Raw genomic sequence first — 15937 nt, forward strand, 5'->3', positions numbered from 1 at the left:
GTGACCAGGAGGAGGGCCTGGGACATCTGGTGCAGGATGGTTGTTGTGGGGAGGGCCAGGAACCGCATACACTGTGATTTGCCAGAAGCCGGCCCTGGGAGTTGAGGAGGAGGAGTGTGGTGTTCGTGGGGTGTGAAGGGAGGAGGAATTGAGGGGAGGCTGCTAAGGGTCCCAGGCTGCTCTCCATGGGAAACCTGGGGTGGGCCAGGAGGCTGAGGGTGTGGACTTTTCAGGGGAGGGTCTGCAGGGCACCAACTTGAGAGCAAGGGCTCATCCCACCCACACTTCAATGTCACAGAGTGTCATCCCCTATCTTGGCAGTTTCCTTGGTCAGCTGCTGATGCTGCACCTGCTAATGGGTGATAATCTCGAGGTGGGTGCACCTGAGGACCACGCTTTGAGGACCAGGATACTTAGCCTTGGGATGTGGGAGCCCCGAACAAAGCTCTGAGCTCTCAGCACTTGGCACATCTCTCCTGAGAGCCTCACAGCCACCTCTGGGAGCTGGGGCATCAGGCACATCTTAGGGATGAGTGAAGAGAAGTTCCACCTGAGACACCCATTCCGGTTCCCCAGGCTGGGGAAGCTCAGAGCTGCCTGACGGCACAGCTGCTTGAGGTTTTATCTAAGCTGGACTCAGCCTCTCCCTCCCATGGTGCCCGTAGAGGGAGAGAGGATTCGGGCCCCTCCAAGTCAGGCATCACATAAGTGGCTGAGCAGCCCCGTCTGCCTTAGGCCTCAGCCTCCAAGTCTGTCATCAGAGAGGGTTGTGCTGCCAGGTCCCTCAGCCTCTCCCCCATGTCCTCCTTCTCTGGAACCCAGAGCCAGCCCTAGGTCCAAGTCCTGTTTTCTCTGCATGCCCGGCCCCCTGTGGGGACCTGACAGTAGTGCAACTTGAGAAGGGGTAGGCATAGGGGTCTAGACAGGCTAGGGGGCTCTGTCTGATGGACTCTGGCTCTCTGCCTTCCAAGGGAATGAGATCAACCTGAGAAGAGGACTGAAGTGAACAGCTGCCGCACCCCCTGCAGGGGAGGGGAAGAAGGAGGAAATCAGAGACAATCTGGGCAGAACAGTCCCTGGCTCCACCCCCTGTATCTTACATTGAGTGGAAGAGTTTGATAACAGAGAAGTGGGAGACCCATCCAATTGGCGGGTGGGTTGAGGTGAGTATGGCATCAAGGAAAAAGTCCTGCAGGAGGCGCTGCTTATTCCCATTCTGAGAACAGGTATAACTTGGTAGGAACTGGAGGGAAGGAGGGTTCCAAGGACTGGTCCCTGCCCCACCCCTGACACCCGACAAGGCCCATGCAACATCCCTCACCCAGGCCCTAATTTCAGCCTCTCCTTCCCTCTGGTCCCAGGAATACCCAGTCATGAGGGAGATCCTGCTGTTCCAGGTGGCCACAAAAATTACAACCTAGACCCCAAGGAGCGATTTTGGGCCTGGTTCCAGGACATGGAGTTGCTCAACGAGAATGATAGGTGAGACCGGGCAGGAGTTGGGTGAAGGCAGGGGTGGACTCTCCCTGTTGGCCAGTCCAGAGATCCTGTCTCCATGGCCCCCCACTCAGCCCCAGGCCTTATTGCATGGCGATCTCTGGGACACTCAGACTCCAGCTGCTGGGCAGGCAGTGGGGGGACACCTGAGGTTGGTTTCTCTTAGGTTCACAGGAACCTCTCTATCCTGGAGCTACAGCCTGTCCTGCCAGCTGGACCTCCAGACCTGGTTGGCCAGCAGAATACTCAAGGCCAAGAAGAACCCGCCATCATCAAGTTCAGGGGTGAGTGAGTGTCTGGGCCGGGGTGACTGACTCCTAGGTGTTCAGGAAGGTTGCGGGCTAAGCATGGTCTTGGGTAGTCGAACAGCTGGCAATGGGATCCCAGCTCCACTACCGAGCAGTCCTGTGACTGGGGTGACTCTCTTCAGCTTCCTGAGACTCCATTTCCCCCTCTGTGAAATAGGTGATACTAAATGATCGCTCTCGTGGCAGGGACAAATGGGGTACTGGTGGATGACAGCACTGAGCACAGGGTCTGGAGCACCCAGTGCAATGGGGACAGGGTGGGGGACCATGATCCTTCCAGGCCACCAAGATAACCCGACTCTTCTACTCAGTCCCCACGCCCCAACACTGAGCCCCGTACCAGTGGCTGATCACAGCCCCATCCTCAGCAGCGGGGACACAGCTGGGAGGTTTTCCATGCACCGGGCCAGCTCCTCCCACCTGACAGGAAGGGGAGCATTGTAAGCTGATTCCTGTGACCCCTGACGCCCAAGAGAGGGGACACACTCACCTCAGCTCCCTGACATCTCTACCCCAGCAACTATTCACCCATTGGGGAGACACAGAAGTTATTTGTTGTAAACAATAAATGCTATATTTGAATATTATATTAAAGTCCTCTTCCCTTTACAGTCTGGGAGTTGTAGTGTGGTTCTCTCGCTTCCTTAGGCATGTAAGTGAGACACTGAATCTCACATTTCTCCTTGAATCATGAACTCTACCGGGTCATCAGCTTACTGTATGTGGGAGAAGGGAGAAGGACCAGCCCCTTCCCTGGCTAGTGGGGACACTGCCAAGTCCCCCTAATTCCGAAGACCAGTTCATTTCAGTATCATTCAGCTCCTCCAGGAACAGACGTGTCCCCCCACCCGTTCTCTTGGGATTTAAATGTTGAAGGTACTTTCACAGGCAGAACACCAACCACTGAAATGTAGGTGTCTTTAAAACAGCACTACCCAGTACCATGTCGTGCCACAGGCAAGGGCTGTCTTTCTACATTCTTGAGGAACAGGGAACATTTTCTGCTTCTCTTGTTGAGATTTCTTTTGACTAAATTTTAGGACCTTGTAGTTTTCTAGTTCAATCTCTGGAATTGCATCAGCTCTAAGTGGGGAAAACAGTGTAAAAAGATCAGAACGTACACGTGGAGAGGACAAGGCCCAAGGAAGCTCATTTGCAAATGGACTAAAGGCAGGAAGGACTTCGATCCTGAGGACCCTCTAGGGGCTCCCTTATCACCCCTGACCTGGATTTGAATCCTGCTGTGATCCTTGTCCAAGACTCTGAATTCATTTTCCTGTTTGTTTTGTATCCAGGAGGAAAGATTTGTGACGCAGCTTTTAAGGCTACTGCTGGGCCTCGTTCCATAAACATGACTGCTCCCTGTAAACTAGGATTTTAAGCACCCCTGCCTTCCTTAAGCAATTCCCTTTAGGGCAGAAATTCCCTAGAAGGTCTCAAGCCTCCTCTCTGGCTTGGCCAGAGGATTCCCGGTGAGCTCTACTTTGCCAGTATAAGAGACTATAATCCTGGCCAGTGAGTGACCCCACACTGTCCCTTGCTGTCCAAGGTGACATCTGAGCCCGTGTCGTTCTTAGGTCCATCATCTTGGACAATCATCCAGTTTACACACTAAGTGTTGGTGTTACCAACTCGTCCAAATGGGGCAATTGGTCTCGAGCCCTTAAACTTCGTCAGCCCTGGGGGGTTGTGTTTATTTCCCCAATCCTGTGCTGTGGTTACATTACCACAACCTCCTGGGGTGCGAAACCTGTTTCGAGCTTTGAAAGATGAGGTATGACAGGGGTGTGGGGGTCTCCAGAAGGGAATGCCACGGAACTGATGGTCCATGGACATGCATGAACACAGCCTTACCAATTAAAATACTGAAATTCTTCCCATCTGGTGGTGAACAGACACTGCTCTGAGCTCACACAGAGAACCCACCCAATGACTAGGAGATTTCAAGTGGTTACCAAGTGGCATTTTGAACCTCATCCCTTAGGAACACCCTGTAAGAAAAGGTACAGATGAATCGCTTGGCACTTGTTAGTTATCCTCTCATTTCTGATGGCTGCAAGTGTCACCCATACACACAGGCTGCACTCTGCCAGGGAAGCCTTGTAAGGACAGCCAGAAGTTGAGGATGAGCCCTGGTTCCCGTCATCTCAAGACTTTCCTGACATGGCACAGCCTCCCAGGAAAGTGATTTGGTAATGGAAATACTGGGAAGGCCGTACTTGCCCTCCAAAGAGAAAGAGAAGTGCCAACAGTGAAAGCTTGATCCCTCAAATAGACAATTAAATCCCAACAAGCAGTGGTTTCTTTCAGCATTACTGATGCTGAAAAGATCTCTTTCAATAATAGGACGATCCCCCAACTGCCATGTCCATTTTCATGAATCACATTTCCAACACATATGGATCTAAAAAACTGTGGGAAATCTGGTATTTCCTTAGATGCAACTCTGAATTGGCACGCAACAGAGAACAGAAAAATGGAGACGTAGAAGTAAATATCTAATTTGAGAACATAGACACAAAAGTGCTTTTGAAATAATATTTTGGAATCTATTGGAATATTACACAAAAAGAATAATCCACTTTATGTAGGTTTTACTGTGACTGTGATGGGAAAAGCTGAATCATCCCGTGACGTTGATAACTGGCTGCTGACTTTAAAGTACAAATAAATATTGTACATAGTAAACAAAAATGAGAAAACAGCACGAAAAAGGAAGATCTTTCTCTCCTCACTTGAAACTCAACCTCCCACCTCAGAAAGAAACCGCTATCTATATTTTCTATGTCACGCAGCAGAGTTTAATAAAATAAAAGTATTGGTATATTTTAAAAGTTCAAGAGCTCAAAGCAAGGAAACATTAGGGACGCAGCCATGAGACCTCACTGAGGTGCCTGCTCCATTTCATCTGCTGTCAGGACGGCCTTCTTGGCCCCTCACTTTCTCTGCCTTGCTAGCAAGTCTGTCTGCCATCAGTGTTATCACCAGTATCACTCCTGTGTTCTTCACTGCCATTTCCTCCTTCCTCATACCTTCTTCAGTCGTCAGAAATTGTTGGCAGTCGAGCTGTGGAATGCCCATATCAGCTCCTGGAATCATCTCTGCCAAATCTGAAGACCAGCAGGAGTGCGCAAGGGACCTGGAATGCAGACCACCTGAGATCACACCTGGCAAGGATTCACCGATGTGACTAGGTGCAAGATTTTACAATGCTTTGGCAAGATTGAAAGGACTTACGAGTTGTCCTGCACTGCTGCAGGCCTGGAGTCCGTGCGGTCTCTTGGCCCAGCAGACTTGGTGGGGCTGGTCCAAGGAGTCCTCCCAGAGACCCGTCATTGCGAGGACGTGATGGGATTCTCGTCACCGTCCTCTTGAATATGTCCCTGGACATCCTCAAAGGGATGGAGATGCTTAAACCAGGCTTTTGTTTGGACTGCTTTTCACAGTTATGCTGCTTCCTCTGTGAAGACGTGACTGACATCCTTCTTATTATACTTCTTTTCCTCTTACCCTACAAAAAACAATCATGAAAGTGGGTCAAATGATAAAAGAAGCCTGCTTTTTTAGGACAATTACCCTGGCTGTTTTGTACACCCACCCCCCCTCTATCCTCTGGGGATAGATCTGACCTGTGTCCTGGGATGTCATCAGGCAGATTTGCATCAAGAACAGAAAGCTCAAGGTCAAAAGTCAAGGCTACTCCAGATCATTTCTCCCCCTCCATCCTGTTAACACGCCCTCCTTGTTTGAGTGTGATTCTATTCTCTTCTTGTCCTTGTCACTCTCAACTGCACAAGTCCTGGCACTCCCACTCAGGACAGTCAATCCCCAGTCCTTTACTAAAACCCAAATCTTACTGTTTCTGTGTTTTCTGTCTACTCATTTGCTTAATCCATTGACCACTTGGTGTTCATAGAGGTTAAATCAATAATGATATTTTCAACCACCCCCTGTTAACAACTTCCTCCAATCACCCAGATGTTCACATAATCCTAGTGGCTATGTTCACAAGTAAATAATTCAGAAAACATATTCACCCACCACAAATTCCTGATCTTTAATATTTTTATTCAAACACTCACACAGTAGATACCTGTCCCTCAAGATCAGAAGTAATGCCAGATCACCTATCCTCACCTTAATTTCCTCCTACACCTAACCAATCCTTGATTCCATAGACTATGATCACAATAATTTCCTTGGAAATATAAAAAATTCCTTACCACTCATTTATTTTGTAAACCTCCAAACCCAGAAGATCCCAATTATCTGCCATGCTGCAGCTACTGCTGGTCTTATGACAAGCTGAAGAAAAAGCATGAAACATGACCTTTTGGTACCACTGTAAACATAAGACCGTCTGCATCAACTGCGAAGCACCCATAATGCCTGGAAATTTTGTTCTCCTTTTTTTCTGTTGGCTCAATAACAAAAAGACAAATCAATTTAAAAAATGGGCAAGAGACCACAATAGACTTTTTCCAGTGAAGACATACAAGTGGCCAATAGGTGTATGAAAATGTGGTTGGCATCGTTAATCATCAGGAAGTGCAAATCAAAACCACAATGAGGTATCACTTCACACTTGTTAAGATGGCGATTACCAAAAACCTAAAGATGGCAAATATTGGTGAAGCTGTGGAGAAAAGGAAACCTTGTGGGAATGTAAACCAGTACAGCCATTATGGAAAAGAGTAGGGAGGTTCCTCCAAAAAAGAAAACTAGCATATGATCCAGCAATCCTACTTCTGGTGTATACCCACAGGAATTGAAATCAAGGTCTCAAAGAGATACCTGTACTCTAATGTTCATTGCAGCTAATTCACAGTAGCGAAGATATGGAAGTAACCTAAACGTCATTGATGGATGAATGGATAAAGAAATGGAATATTCGTCAACCTTGAAAAAAGAAGGAATTCCTGCCATTTTTGACAACATGAGGGACCTAGAAGATATTATGCTAAGTGAAATAAGGCAGACAGAGATAGGCAAATACTTATATGTGGAATGTAAAATTGTCAAACTCATACAAGCAGAGGTTAGAATGATGGTTGCCAGGGGCTGGAGGGATGGGGAAATGAGGAACTGATTATCAAAGGATACAAAGTTTCAGTTATCAAGATAAATAAGTTCTGGAGATGTAGGATATGGCGTAGTGCCTTCAGCTAACAAAACTCTATTGCATACGTCACATTTGCTACTTGAGTAGATACTAAGAGTTCTTACCACAGAATGATAGTAATAAGGGAGGTGAGAGAAAACTTTGGAAGGTGATGGATATGTTTGTGGCCATGATAGTGATGACAGTCTCAAGGGTGTATACTTATGTCCAAATTCATCAAGCTGTATATAGAAAAGTATGACACCATCGTTGATTCTTCTGCACCTTGGAATATGCCATGTCCTCATCACAAGAGAAAAATATTTGTAACTATGTATGGACGGATTGTAATTGGACTTATTGTGGTGATTATTTCAATATATACTCAAACATTGAATCATTATGTTGTACCCATGAAACTGATATAATGTTGTATGTCAACTTTACCTCAATAAAAAAAACCACAACAGAAAAAACCATTTGAATATTGTAAATGAGTTCAATGAATCCCTGAAAGTGCCCCATGCCCATATGAGAGTTACAGGAAACAGAGAGGATGAAGTAAATGGAAGAAAGTTGTAAAAAACAGTATTCAAATTAAAATCATTTAAGTTGCTATCAGCTCCTAGTGGCACAGTTCCATGAGCACTAATCTTCTTTCACATTTTTCCTGGAAATTATACTTTCAGATCCAACCCATAACAGTTTCATCATTTACTCTAATAAGATAATTTCAACGTAATAAATAAAACCAAAAACATCTCTTATGTATGAATAAAGTTAGTGAACTTTACAGAGAAAAGAACATATTTGCACAATTTCAATAAAGGAAACAGAAGAACTGAATGATGATCAAGTTTCATTCAAGCTTATCTTTGAAAGCCAGTAAGATCAGGTTATCTTTTCAAGGATGTGTGTAGAGCTGTCAGCCTTGGAAGATAGAAATAGTGGCCTCCTCTGGAGCAAAAGGCAGGCTTGCTTACCGCCCAGTATAATAAAACTAACACCCCTCCCTACGGCAAAGGTTAGCAGACATCTTGCCCGTTATCAAAGATTTGAGTTCCTAAGGCTCTGAGATCTTGCAACCCTTTGCATGTCACTTGGCCCATTGTGTATCACCCTGTAGGAAGTGAGATTTAGTGAACCGGTTCAAATGCTGATACTCTGGCCACTGCTATTGCTGTGTCATTAAGTCCTTTGTCTCTGACCCATGGGTCTCGTGTCTTTTGTCAACATCTGTTAAACCATTGTAGGCTAACTTATTAGCTTGCAGGTAAGGTAAAATATCAGACCTTTCACAGTTCCCGACAAGCCCTTAAAGTAACTAGTAGTCTTAGGAACAGAGAGCTATCCAGAACAATATACATGGATGGTCTTCATAGAAGACTTCATGCAACCAAAACTTTAATAAGTCTCTCTAATCTCCTTTATGTCTACCCCAATTAGAAGGAGAGGCATCAAGCTATTACATACCTAGGGCTTGTGCAAGCCATCTGGATTCCTAGTGACCAGAAACTTCTCATGGGGAGCAAAGACAGATGGGCATATTTCCAAAATGGACCCATGTGCCTCCCTATCATCCAAAATACAGTATATTATCTTAATTTATGATGATTTGAGTCATTACAATCTTGTGATGGGCCAAAGATACACTTCTAAGAGGAATGAGGCACATAGCAGTTGTAAACAGATTAACACGCTTGGTGAATATCAAATGCCGAACTAAATGCAGTATTCTAATCAATTATAAGGTACAACAAATTTAATAAGGTCAATTAAATGATATTTAATGGCATCCTTGATTATTACTCTGAAATAATAAACAAGAAACTCATGTAGATAACTATAATTGGTCTTACATTAAAATATGGTAGTCAGAACTGTTTGGAATAAACTGGAGATAAGGAAGGCGAGAAATAGATAAAAGCTGCTTTGAAGCCACTGTCAAGACACCTGGATCTACATGTAACCCAGGAGATCGAGGCAGACGGCTGTGTACCTAGATCCTCCTGCACTGTGGTTCTTAGGGAAGTCACGGAGCTGAAGCAGCTTCCTGAATCGTGTTTACACGTCCATGTGTTCAATACCGCTGACCATGGTGATGTACCACCGTTCAATCATCCCTTACACCCCCTCAATTAACAATTAGATTTCAAAGTCATTGTATCATTACATGATCATTTATTCCTCAAACCTGTGGGATGCCGAGCTAAAAGAAAATTAAATTTCAATGGTTTCTTTTCTTTGAAGGACCAAGATGTTCTTTCACACTTGGAATCCGGGTTACAAGATAAATCCATCAAATCAATGGAAACAACTTAAGAAATGGACAGAGGGATACTTCATTCATATATACACAGTTTACACTGTGGCAATACTAGAGTTATATTTTTAAAAATTAGAATTTTTTGAAATTTTAGAGATATTAAAGACTTTGTTCTGCTTATACTCCCTTTGGTTTACCAAACCAAACTCATTCTTTAATGGGTATTTCTAGCATTGAGTGCTAATAACTGCAGCTTTTTAAAATTCTTATTTTTCCCAGCTCAAAGACCAAGGGCAGATGTCATCAAGAGGTCAAGTCTAATCTACCTACAGATGTGGCAGGATTAACTATGGATATTCAAGCCAGGCATTACCAGCAGAACCACATCTCTTCACCCATATGTGAGTTTTTACAAGTAATGACAGGGACTTAAGGATATCACAGGAAATTCTTTATTAAGAATCAAAATTATATATTCCTATCTTGGGTTCATTACTTTGAATTTTGGAACGAAATCGTATATATCAATCGGACCATGTTCAATTCTATGATCTTCAGAAGACGCAACATATAGCTGAAGAGAAATAGATACAACACCAATATCTTACACTCTCTGAAGCACAACTTAGAGCCCTTGGAGTCAGAAGTTTTCAAGACAAGAAAAAGTCATCCTTCATTTGAACAGAAAGAGTAGAGGCTATTCAAAGATTCAACTTCAAATTGTTAACATGACTTGTTAGAATGTGATGGAGCAAGCATAATACCTTCTAAGATTCATGATTTTTCCCCAGAATACTGAGATGGATGACCTTGAAGTCCAGCTTCCCCATACATGTCGTTATTCAGTGATAAAATTAATTTCCCTATAAAATAATTCCCATAAAATTGTTACAAATATATCATAGTCTCTGACTAAAAGGAAACAAAGCAAATTAAGCAGTTGAAAGCAGTGTAATAAATTCCACACAAGGATCTTATAGCAGCATTATGTATAATAGTGAAACTGGATGTAATCACTTTGCTATCAAAGAAGATATAAACAGATCATGGTATGCCTATTCTTTGGAATACCTCTAAAACTTCTAAAAAGGTAAGTTAGAATGATGTGCACTGATAAGGAGAGAGGTCTATGATATGTGGTTTGGGAAACAACAAATTGAAAAACGATGTAGTTATGTAATTTATGTTTAAAAAAAACTTTGTGTATTTACAAGTTCATAGGAAATTTCCAGAAGAATAAGCCACAACCTCTTAACAATAGTTCCTTCTGAGTAGGAGAGTGAGTTTTCAGGGAAGGGAATGAAAGGGGAATGTTTCACTTTACTATACATAGATCAGTGCAATTTGACTTTTTTTACACTGTGTATTTGTTTCATAATTAGAAAAATGATTGATGTGACCGTTTGGTACAGGGCAACAGTATTATGTTCACCAGTCTCTGTTCTTTATGTTACTGCACAGCATGGACTGTAGGATAAAGCCCAGAGGAGCAATGAAGACAAAGAAGACAAGACACCTGCAAAAAGTCAGTGGAGTATTTCTACATAACACACCTTCCAGGTGAGTGATAGTCAGTATCTTCCACTGCTCCAGCTCTCGCAATGAACCTAGAAACTGCCCAGGGTGAGCCGGAGGAACACGCCCGCTAGTCCACTCCCTGCCCGGAGCCTGTTTGTGCAGGGCGACTGCCATCATGCAGACAATGGACTCAGGATGGGACGTGTGCCTTTGGGGAGGCTGGCAGAGAGGCATAAAGTGGAACACCAGCTAAGTGCACACACCTGAGAGACAGAGCTCCACGTGAAGACACAAAATGTACCAAGAAACTGTGTGAAGTGAAGGAAGCTACTCCATCTCTCTGAGCTTTGGTGTCCCCCTTGTAATGTGTGGATCATAGGTCTACTTCACAGAGCTGTTTGGGAAGATACATAAAAGTTCCTGTGACAGCAAGTGTCCACATTATTAACAAAGTGATATCCGACTTCAAAATAATCGATGAAAAGAATAATGCTAATGAGACCAAAGATGGGATGCTCAACTTTGTAAGCAGCCCCAGCAGCATGAGAATGAGAGGAGCTCCGAGAAAGCAGGGTTCTTCACAGCTCCACTGGAGACGATGAACACGAGCTACACCAGGATAAGTCGCTGTTGTACAGTGACTCGTGTAGTGAGGTTGGGTCCCTAAAGACACTGTGAAATGCAGTTACACACAGTGGCTCCTAGGAAACAACTACAAAGCAATCAAATCAGCAGATAGGAATGGGAAGGGGGCGAGCATAGGAGGGTCAAAGCCACAAAATCTGACGGAAGACACTGAACCACGAGCGCTCAGCTCTGTCAGCTGCTGTTGTTGCACCAGGAGATCAAACGTCTGAGGCAGCCATTGTGGGGACTGCTGGGAGGACAGTGGTCACTGCAGCCACACCCCAACAGCAGTTGCATCAGAGCACACAGACCCCGAGACTTTCCTCTCCATTAATCCTTGTTTCAAAATGAGGAATATCCTCATGTTACAATGTCTCCTTCCAACCCTTGTGGACGAGTGTCATCAGAACCCCCTGAAGAGGTCACAGGCCAGAGTAGGATGGAACACTGGGGGCTGGGGGAGCGGTGTTGCACCTGACCACACGGACTATCACCCGGGTCTATTGAACACGAGAGAAGAACCGGAGGATGTGGTCTAACGAGAAATCCCCGTCTTGCCACATTCAGAGACACTGCAGAGTTTCTCATCCGTTCTTTAAAAAAATGTTAAAGAATTCATGTCATTAATTCATAACGAGGCAAATTCTTCACATAGTGACAGGGTCCAGTTTCCATGACCAGCTTATTCAGTTGTTTTGATAATATCACACATTCAAGAATTGGAAATGTAATCTATTGGGATGTGTAATAAAAACAAGGACTTTTTTTCATGTAGATCAACACCCAAAGTTTTAGGGAGGACATAAATCTTGAAAGCTGCTAACCATTCCTCCACAGGTTTCAATAAGACTTTTAAGTTAATTTACCAATCTCAGGAAAAGATAACTTTTCAATTCAAAATTTTTTTCTACATTCAAGTGTACAGTACAACCAAGAGAATGAGCATAAAAAAATTAACAAGAAGGTCTTGCTTGCATTTCATCTTTTGAAAATAATCAGGATATTTTATGCTCTGTTCCTTTCACTACCCTAATCAATTTTTAAAGCATATGGTACATCTGACTATCCTTGGGCGTGTTTATCCTGGAACCTTGCCGGAATCGAAAGCAGAGATGTTAAAACTGACGGTTTTCAAGTGCTGCCCAGGTGCTGTCTACCACGAAAATGCCTCTCCCAAAGCCGGACCACCGGTCTCTTCCTGAGGGATCAGAGTCATCCCTAATGTCCCTGAGAGACTGGCCACTCAGGCCTGAGCTGAGATTAGGTGATCAATCTAAAGGGCAAAATTCTTAAGCTATTCTCATCCTAACGATGCTGTTTTGGAGACCTCTGTACTGGAATGTGTTAGTGAAAACGGCCTACTAGATACTTGCCTGGGAATTGTGTCGTTCTCCTCTGCCCTTAGCAGATCCTGGGGAATCCAATGATTAACCGCAAGGATGCCTCAAATTCCACATCTGTGAAAAAGGCAAACAACAGCCAATGTTACCACCTTGCAAAACTCCAAAGTTGTGCTCCCAAGAGGGAACACAAGGGCGAATGTCTCCCAAAAGCTGATGATATGATGACAATTTGGCTGGAGAAGGCAGAGGGCAGCTTGCGAAGTGGAAAGTTTCTGGGATGTCAAACCAGTTCCCATAAGCAGTTTAGAGATACACCTGGCCCTGGACTAGGTAGGAGGCTGTGGAAGGACCCACAGGTACACAGGGGGGAGGAGGAATCAAGCAAAGGAGGGGGGCGGTGGGGAAGAGGTGCCAGACTGGGCTTCAATTTTGGACAAAAGCAGTTGCATGCTGCAGGCCCGAGACTTCCCATGCAGCTGCCACACCCTCCTAACTTCCTGGTCCCTTTCGTCCAGTCACATCCATTTGGGAATCAGTCCACATGAAGCGGGTGCAGGACCTGAGTCCTGAGTCAATGGTTTGGCCCTCGGCCAAGCTCACAGCGCCCTGCTCCTCTCCCCAGGGCCAGGCACCGCCCCGTGCCCAGAGCATCCTGGGAGTTCTAGTCCTGCAGCCCTACAGGTTACCAGCTGGGAGTGGTTAAGAGAGAAAAGCTCCCAGCATGCACAGCTCATGGCCTCAACTCTTGCCTTATCCTTCGGCCCATGGGCCCCACCCCTCTGCTTCTTCATTCCACCCTCTTCTTCCCACCCCACTTCTTCTCTATACCACGCCCAATCTCCATGCCCTGCCCACCCCCCAGCGTATGTGCAGTGTGGTTGGGCTGCATCCCTTGAGGCCGGTACTCAGGTAGGGGTGGGGCTCACCAGCCTAGCTATTGCTGAGGTTGCTTGCTGCCCTTGTCGAAGCCCCCTGGCCAGTATTTGAAATGTAAATTCAATATCTAAAATGGAAATATCAGGTGCCTGGGAGCCTGGAATTTGCCTTTTCAATGCCACCTGTCCTACCATCCCCCCTATCTCTCCAGGCTGCCATGATCCTCCCTCTGGACCCCGTGGTCAGGGTCGCTGCAGAGATCCTCCCTTTGGACCCAATCTGCCTGAAGGGCCCATACCTTGGTCAGGAGTCTTAGAAGGACTGCCCTGAGCCATGTCATATAAAGGAGAAAACATCACATTGGACAGCCCCAATACCTGCATTATACAGACAGGAAACTCAGGTGCACTGGTAAGTGACCCCTAAGCCACTTCAGGGGAACACAAACATGCCCCTACTCCCACGCTGCACACAGGCTGGTTCACTGGACTTCCTTATCCCGGTGTGGACCTCTTGGCCTCGTTAACATAGGCAACAACACCGAAACTTCCCATTGGTACTTCCCACAATGTTAGGCAAGTTTGTGCAGGAAGGTAATATGCAATTTCTGCTCTACTATGGGGCTGGCTCCTTGGGAACTAGTTTTAATATCCCTGTTTAAATATACCTGCAGAATCACAAAATTATTAAGCAAAATAATTTGTTGCTGTGGAGGGTTATGGTGATAATTCTCTGAAGTCGTTTTTCCATTTAGCTTTTCTGATTGACTCCAAATACTACAGCACCACACGCTTCTCAGACTGGTGGATGCACAGCTCCACTTCTTTCTGGGAGAACGCACAACAGCAGAATATCCATGGCCTGACTTTCTGGGGCATCGGTATTACTACAAGATTTGGAAGAAGCAAAGTTAGGTCATTTCCAAGGTAAGGAATTAAAAACTTAACACTAAGATGAGGTGGGAAAGTCATAGGCCATTAATAATTGTCAGTAATCTGTGCCTGAAATGTCAGACTTTCTCTGAGAAAGAACTCTGACACCCTATTTCCCATTGTTTTAAATAGGAAAAATTAGAAGGCATAGCAAATCTATTGAAAAACTCTATCAATTTCCTAAGTCACAATATGGCACCTAGACATAAGTTACGAACACCATGTGCTCCTCATTTTGTTCCTCATTGAACCCAGTCCCACAGGTCTTGAGTGCATGCTGTGAACACGGCACTGTGCTAGGTGTCGAGGCCTTGGTGAGCATCATAGTGGGGGTGGACCTTGCTGGAAAAGATGGCATCATAAAATCTCAAATCCATGCCACTTACAAAACTGAGGCAAAAATGGAAAGACCCAAGGGGCCACACAAGGATGAGGGCATTAATAGATACTTGGGAGTATTAAAATCCATCTGATGGTGTCATGAGTGAATGTGTTCCAATTTAACACAAAACACTGCTGTTATTCTGAGATATTGAGTTAGTATCTTTGTGCAAATATGCAGGATTTTAAATGTTTATTGACATATAACATGCGTACAGAAATATATGCAGAAGTCATCCATGTAAATCACAAAGAATTATTACAAAGTGAACACACTTGTGTGACCAAGAACTAGCACCAGCTTCACTCAGGCCCCGACAATCCCTTTCTCCCTATTTCCTCCCCAAAGGTAACTGATATCTTACCAGCGAACACTGTATGTCAAGTTTGTCTTCTTATACAAGTGTTTTATTACAGAACAATTTTAACAATATACTAAATAAACAAAATAGCACAGTAGGCCCGTCACCCAGCTTCAGCAACTACTAATCATCTGCCATTTTTGTTTCATCCACACTCGATCCCATTCCCACCTCACTTTATTATTCTTTTAAGCCTTTGTGCGTGTGTGGTGAGTAAGATGTATGCACACTGAAAGGCAAAAATCTCAACCGTAGAGTTTTGACAAATAAACATGCCCATATAACTTTCATCGCTTTAAGAATAGGATATTTCCATCACCCCCAGAAAACACCTTGCTGTTCCTTGCCAGGCAATTTTTTCCTTCCCCCGATGCAACCCCTGTTCTGGTTTTTTCAGCATAGGTTCATCTTGGCTGAAAACATCCTATGTGTGTTGTTTTCTGTCCAGCTTGCCTCCCTCAGCACGAGGTTGATGAGTCTCTCTCAGCATGTGTGTGTCAGCATTTGCTCCTCGCCACGGCTGAGGACGTTCTGCTCTGTGGATGCCCCAAAGTGCGCTCAACTTCCTCCTGGGGACGTGCAGGTCCTCTCCTGGGAACAGTATTGTAAAAACGTTTTTTGGCATGCTGTTTAATTCCTTTATTAGCACTTAAGTGGCACACCTTTGCATTTTTACTGGGTGATCCAGATTACAATATGCATCTTTAAGATATCACATCCTACCTA

Source organism: Diceros bicornis (genome assembly GCF_020826845.1).
Source record: "Diceros bicornis minor isolate mBicDic1 chromosome 1 unlocalized genomic scaffold, mDicBic1.mat.cur SUPER_1_unloc_3, whole genome shotgun sequence".
Taxonomy (NCBI): domain Eukaryota; kingdom Metazoa; phylum Chordata; class Mammalia; order Perissodactyla; family Rhinocerotidae; genus Diceros; species Diceros bicornis.